The sequence below is a fragment of the Bos javanicus genome, chromosome X, assembly GCF_032452875.1.
Source record: "Bos javanicus breed banteng chromosome X, ARS-OSU_banteng_1.0, whole genome shotgun sequence".
Taxonomy (NCBI): Eukaryota; Metazoa; Chordata; class Mammalia; order Artiodactyla; family Bovidae; genus Bos; species Bos javanicus.
Window position 1 is genome coordinate 121,333,512 of NC_083897.1, and position 7,607 is coordinate 121,341,118.

A 7,607-nucleotide genomic window follows, 5' to 3' on the forward strand; every position below is an offset into this window, starting at 1 on the left:
ATTTAGACTTCCTTTGCAAACATATTAGGTCTTAGTTTTCCTGTCTACAGTAGAAATAAGGGAGATGATAGAAAAAATTGGTTCAATAGAAAGTGTACTACACATGTGTGGGTATTAGGTTCTAGTGGTATTACATTTCCTTGAAGTTTTATTATTTACCTGCAAACTGGGTTCGATCCTGAATTTTTCTAGTGTCCACCCGTATCTAGCTGGACTACGGAATTTTCTTACTAAAATTCCCAATTTCTCCCATCCTTTTGATGTGTCTGTGGGAAGATGGTAAGCTCCAAGTGATACACCTCTGCCATCTTGATCCAGTCACTCTCCCATTCTTTTGACTTGAATCACTGAGAACTAACATTGCCATTTTCCTGAAGTCCTGCAAGGTGAAGCTAGATGACTTGATGCAAAGATCAGAGAAATTGTCACAACAGCTCATTTTTTTGTCATTGTTGTTTTGTTTTGTTTTTTAATTTTATTTTATTTTTAAACTTTACAATATTGTATTAGTTTTGCCAAATATCAAAATGAATCTGCCACAGGTATACCCGCGTTCCCCATCCTGAACCCTCCACCCTCCTCCCTCCCCTACCCTCCCTCTGGGTCGTCCCAGTGCACCAGCCCCAAGCATCCAGTACCGTGCATCGAACCTGGACTGGCGACTCGTTTCATACATGGTATTATACATGTTTCAATGCTAATCTCCCAAATGTCCCCACCCTCTCCCTCTCCCACAGAGTCCATAAGACTGATCTATACATCGGTGTCTCTTTTGCTGTCTCGTACACAGGGTTATTGTTACCATCTTTCTAAATTCCATATATATGCGTTAGTATACTGTATTGGTGCTTTTCTTCCTGGCTTACTTCACTCTGTATAATAGGCTCCAGTTTCATCCACCTCATTAGAACTGATTCAAATGTATTCTTTTTAATGGCTGAGTAATACTGCATTGTGTATATGTACCACAGCTTTCTTATCCATTCATCTGCTGATGGACATCTAGGTTGCTTCCATATCCTGGCTATTATAAACAGTGCTGCGATGAACACTGGGGTACAACAGCTCATTTTGAAATAGACTTCATGACTGTTGCTATACGAGCCACTCAGAAAGTTAACCTGATCACCCAGAAATATTGCTAACTGTGATAGAGACATTTCAAACTACAATAGTTGCTTCGATCCTGACACCTAGAAAACTTCTTGACTGACTACCCCCTGGGCTCAGAAACTGGTTTATAACCAGCTCCAATCATTAATGTCTGCTTTTTTTTTTTGTTTCCATAGAAATGCCTCTTATTAATAACTACCTGATACCGCTTGCACCCTAGACCTAGCTTTGGGAGCCCACCTGCACCACCACCTATTGAAATGAGATACCACTGTTCAAATAAACTGACCTGTTCTCAGAATGATGCAACTGCTGCCATGAAATGGAGGACTCCACTAATCCATTCTCTCTCTCCACAGTGACCAGGTCAGCTTTTACCATGTGAGACTTGCAGGCAAGTTTCAGAGGAGGCACCTGTCAAGGCTTAGGGCACTCTGCCCCCAAATATACCACAGTGGCATATTGATTATTTTGATTTCAAGTAACTTAAGAAACAGCCAACAGAGGAGGGACATTCCACCGCCCCCCGATATCTGCCTCCCTGAGAGCAGGAAATGCATCTCATATGAAGGATGTACTGCCTGTATCTGGAGGCAGAGGGAAACCCTTCTAAGCAGAAGTAGGCAGTTCAAGCAGAGAAGCCTGTATACACAAACCTTGTTAAGTCTTTCATTTACTACCCTGGGTACAGATTCTGTTTAGATTCCTTACTAGTTGAGTACCTAAAACCTAAGTTGATTTGTCCTGTCGATTCCTCACAAATTGTTTTGTTGTGTACAAAATAAAGAAGCTGCCTGCTTTGCCCACTTCTTAGGTCCCATTTCTATGACACTTCTTGTGCACATGAATTGCAATTTGTCTCTTTTTCTTCTGTTACCCTGTCTTGTGTCAAGTTCACTAGTAGTCTAACCACAAGAATTCAAAAGGGATAAAGGGAGGAATGTCCTTCTTCCCTAAACACCTCAAGGGAGTTCACCCTTACATCTCAGAAACTCCCTGGAGATGATGTGCGTAGAATACCAGTCTGTGCCCTGGAATCTCCTGCATTGAGATAAGAGCAGAGACACCTTAGATTTCTGTCTGTTAGGGGCCAAATTGTGTCCCCTCCACAAATGCATATTGAAGGCATAACTCAGAGTACTTGAGAATGGAACTGTAGTTAGAAATAAGGTCTTTAAAGATATGGTTGATTTAAATATTTTTTTAATTTTAATTGAAGGCTAATTAGTTTACAATATTGTATTGGTTTTGCCATACATCAGCATGAAGCTGCCATGGGTGTACACGTGTTTATAATCCTGAACCCCCATCCCACCTGCCTCCCCATACCAGCCCTCTGGGTCATCCCAGTGATCAAAAAAACCCAAAATAAACCAAAAAAAAGATAAATAAATAAAGATCAATGAGCACAATATAATAAACAAAAAATAAAGAGATCGTAGAGTTAAAATGAGGTCATTAGGGTGGGCCATACCCCAATGTGACTATAAGAAGAAATGGAGACACAAAAGGAGACACCAGGGATATATGCATTCAAAAGGAATGCCAAGTGAAGAGGTGGCCACCTGGCAGCCAAGAGGAGAAGTCTCAGGATAAACCAGCCCTTATCTTGGACTTGTAGCCTCTAGCACTCTGAGAAAATAAATTTCTGTTGTTTCAGCCATCCATTCTGTGGGGTTTTGTTGTGGAAAGCCCAACAAATCAGTATGTTACCCCAGGTAGAGATTTCCTCCTGGATAGTCTTTCTAGTTTTCTGTCATTCCTAAAGGCTATCTCAAGATCTTGCTTATGTGATTGCAGCTCCTTGTTTCTAAAGTTGTATGGGCATAGGCTAGGTCTTGATCTTAGCCTCACCAGAACTGGCATAGAGCCTTTCAAAGAGCAGATGCTCAAAAAATAAATGAAGACAGTAAGAGGTCTAACTTGTTAAGGTTTAATAGCTCCTGCATTTTTCAAGAAGCATATCGAGGTATAAATTATTTAATTTTACAAAACAGAACACAGAAAAGATGGAGAACAATCAAGGTTGACGATGTTTTGAAATTTTTTTCATTTTTTCATTCCATTGTCCCATCAGGGTTATTGTGGGATTGCTTCCCGTTTTGGCAAAAGTCCCTATTTTGATGTCAAATTTTCTTATCTGGATGATTTTTTAAAAGTCTTGGTCTTCAATAGGGGTGGGAGAAGCTGCTGGACGTGGCCGTGGAACATGCCTGGAAGTGACAGTGGTGCCAGGCCTGGCTGGAACTGTGGCTCGAGCTCTCTCCTCTTCATCTCGCAAAGATTCTTCATATTGTGATGAGAAGGCACTGGGGACCGTATCATTGACTTTTGCCAAAAACTCCAAAACTTTCATTTTGCTGGTTTCCGCATGGGCTCGTGGGCCCCACAAGAACTCCTAACGAGGAGGATCGCTGTTGGCAACCTGGCGGTACTCCAGGTACTTCATCGTCACAAAGTCTTTGGTGATGAGCTTCCTGGGCTCTCCATAGATGAAGTGTTTTCTCCCAGCATATACTCGCACCATATACAAGAATTTCCAGATGTCTTCCTCAGCAGGACAATTGCCCTTCACGAAGATCACACCCAGAACTGTCATCAAGAGACCAATCTTAGGTAAGCCCCTACCATCCCACACCCTCCCACTGTTGGGCAGGTTCAGTTTTCTGACAAGGTCATAGGAGTGGATGGTTGAATCAACTTCCTTCAAGTCAACTGCAAAGACAGCCTCGATGTGTTCAGAGGCTCTCTTGAGAATCTCGGCAAATCGGTTATGGTATCTTGGCTGGATAATCTTCAGTATGCTTTCCTTCATAATGGGCTGCTTCATTTTATATTTATGCAGAAGGAGCTCTTCCAACAAACTTGTCATGCTGTTCAGAGTATCACTGTAGGTGTTCTCAGTAGAAGATGAGACATCGGAGGAACATGGATCTTCCTCATCTTGACTGGTATCTTCTTCATCAGATGTTGTGTCAGAAGTAGTTGAAAAAGTGTTGGTAGTAGATGGGGCTTCCAAAGACCCCTGGGAAGTGCTATTTGACCCAGTAGCTGAGGAGCTCTGTGAATTATCTTCTAAAAGAGAAGAAGTAGAGGGAAGCTCTTCCATTACTGCAGCGGGCTGAAGTCCCCTGTGACTCTGGGGCTCACATCAGGCCTGGTGGCATTTCTCACAGGTGCAGAGCTTATGATTCTGACCCTGAGGCATGATGCCTGTGCTGGGGGACAATGATTAGAAGTGTGAGTAGGAGGGCAGGTGATAAGGGCCCAAAGGAAGACGAAGCTTGAGTGTACAGCTGCAGCAGGGAAATACCACCTTGGTTATCACGAAGGCTACATTTGTGGTTTTCTTGAGGGCACTGTTCTGAAAACCCCCAGGGTTCCTATTCACCTAATCAGCCTGTCCTTTGGGAAACATATTGAAGGAAATTAGAGTGATCTTTAGGCTTCATCCTGCTACCCCTGCCTCAGGCATGCTGGGGTGACAGAAGGGGCTGGTAGTCTCCTACACAGATGCATCTGTTATTTCACATTCAAGACCACCACCCAACTAGGGACCAGTCATAGGACCCATTCCCTCTGCTGTCCTCTAGTTGTCATCACAAATTTCCCTGGGATATCTGAGAAGTGAAGACGTCCTCAGCTTATGACCCGTGTCAGTAGTTATCACCCAGTACTGAGTGCTCAGTGGGAAGTTTTCTGTGTGGCCTCTGGAGTCCTCAACACGAATTAAGAGTGCTTCCTTTGGTTCCCCCATAGGGCCTGGTGTCCCCACCCCTTTCTTGGAATAGTATTTGCACCTTCATACTAAGGGGTTTACCTCCTACACACCTGATGTAAATAAATGTTGATGGAACTTCAGCTTGATAGCTCTGCCCTGGTTCTTCAAGGGCTATAAGGAACAGGGCTGGTTTCGTTATCACTTCTTTTTATTGGTAGATGATCCCTCAGTCCTTGCTTTGACCTCTGTTGTGGCCTGAAATTCTACACTCCCTTCCACTTAGGTCCACCCCGTCTACTACTATACTTTCTTACAGTAGGGCAAGCATCCCTGTGAGACCCCTAGGAGAAAGTAAGATTCTCCTCATCCGTCCATACCTGTCCTTGGTTTTCTGAGGCGAGGGTGGATGAGATGAATCATATGGTTATGGGCTGTGTGGTTCCCTTCGTCTTCAACGTATTCAGTTGGTTTCTGGAAAACCTGGAAATAATCCCACTGCTGGCCCTAGGCTATACCCCTTGGACCATGTCCCAACCCCCCTTGTGACATCATAGAAGGAAATGGGCATGTCATGTCAACAATAAGCAGGTATCCCAGGGATGCCAGGAAGGGCAGGGTTCTGTGTGGTTTCCTCAGAGTTCTGAAATCAGGGGGTTTTGTAAGTCCAAAGCTGGACTCCTGGAAGCATTTGGGGCTCCTTTCTCTGTTTACATAAGGGAGCTCTCCTCAGGCCAAGGTCCTCACTCCCTGTGGTGCCAGAGAGGGAAAGTCTGGGAATGCCACATGAGGCTACTCTTACCTGTGCCTTCAGGGATGACATCAGGATTCAGGCTTCTTGGGGCTCTCTGTGTTCAGTGTAGGGGTATGCCCTCACTCAGGTACCTCACCTTGACTCCTGGGGGACTCTGGATTTCCTCTTTCTTTCAACCTAAGGTGACCCATGTAGACCAAAGACCATGTCCTTGCAAGCCCTGAAAAGAAGTGAGCGAATGTGCAGCCTGGCAGCCCTGTCTTGGCCTTCTGAGAGCCGACACAGGCCAGTCTCTCTGTGACTTCAGTTCCTCATTCATCTGTCTTTACCTTGACTCCTGTCTCTTCTATGAAAGAGTTCTTGGGAAAAGCCACATCTTAAAAAGTCTTAAGTCTGCCTGCAACAAATCTCACAGAGAATGGGCTGAGTCCCAGGAGTGATAGGGAAGTTACAGTCCGGGAGGGGCCCCAGCATAGGTGGTGTGCTATCAGAGAAAACACGCTGATCTCTTCCTTCTCTTCACTGACCAGACATAGCCTCTTGTAGAACCTTCACTCTTAACAGATTTACTCTCTGAAAGGAAGGGGCTGAATTAAATGATTTTCTGCACCCCTGATCTATTGCAGTTTACTGACATTTCCTTTGTAGATAAATTGTCACTGAATGCAGTCTCCTTCCTTATTCGTACTTCACTTTTCATTTTTTGTTACTTATTTCTGGGGCTTTTTATTCCAAAACTGTGTTTGGGGTATGAAATTCTGCTATTTCACATGTGAAATACCTTTTGGACTAATGTTCAGAAAGAGGAAGTGACCCAAGGTTAGCCTCATCCTGGAGGAGTGGCACAGTATGGGCTCTGGAGGAATTCAGTGCCGGGGTTCAGTCCAGCTCCTATCATTTATGAGCTTTGAGTCTGAACTGCTTTATTCCAGCTTCTTTATCTGCAAATTGTGTGTGAAAGAGTCTATAGTGTAGGACCACAGACATGTGTGATGTATGTAAATCACCTGGCACAGTATGAGGCAAGCTTTGGTACTTTGAATGAATAGCCGTTATTACGAAGGTGATTTTGACCCCAAATGATAACAAACTTCCATCACATAATTTTATTTCCAGGCTATACTAGAGAATATGCAACTCCAAACATTAATCAAATCGACATCAGCACTAATGCTCCCAAGCAAGTAAAAACTAAGCAGTATTTCCCTATTTGAGCACTTGTTTTAATAGGTGTTTGGGGTTATCTCCTCCACATGGATGCAAGGACAAGTTCATTTGTCTCAAGGACCAGCAACTTCCCTCTCAGATGCTTTTTTTTTGTCCAAACCACCCCTAATTTAATCCCACTGACAGTAAAAATTGAGCCCTCCCTTAAAATTTGCCAAATTACACTAAACATAACCTAATTAAACTGTTTAACAGAGCAAGTTCTGGTGCTCCCATCCCAGAAAAAGAGAGACAGTCCAGTGACGTCTTGGCATCTCGCTTCAATGGGTATCACCTTTATTTCTCAGAAACTCTCTGGACAGCTTTTGATGAAAACACGTAGTGTCAGTGTTCACTTGCCCTGGCTCAAGTGCACAGGGCCCATTCCATGCCCTATGGTTTTCGGATATCTCCAAATAATGGTGAATATATGGTTTAGATATATTCCAGGTTTACAGCCTCACCTCTGAGCACCATCATATGAGTGTCTGGCATCACTCCCACAGCTTCATCTAGCCCATCATGCATCTGGACTGAACATGACCTCCCACCGAGGAACTAGACTTTTCCCAAGACCCAATGCCACCTTAATCAGGTAACTTTGCCCTCCTTGCTCTCATCTGGAACCTCCTCTTCCACACCTCCCCCATTTAAATTTATGATTTGTTTATTCCTTAGAGTTAGCTCACCACCTTCCTTATATGGTCCCTGCTGCTAGACTCAAAATTCCATGGGCAGTGGCTTGGGCTTAATTTTCTTATCAACCCAGTACTATAAAAAAGCCTTCTAAACACAAGATGGTCAATTAATTTGGGA

General features: G+C 43.7%; 1 pseudogene; it reads right to left on the minus strand.

Moving 5' to 3' along the window:
- Positions 1 to 3,188: 3,188 nt before the first annotated feature.
- LOC133242891 (melanoma-associated antigen B5-like) lies at positions 3,189 to 4,362 on the minus strand (annotated as a pseudogene).
- Between the last annotated feature and the right edge of the window lie 3,245 nt (positions 4,363 to 7,607).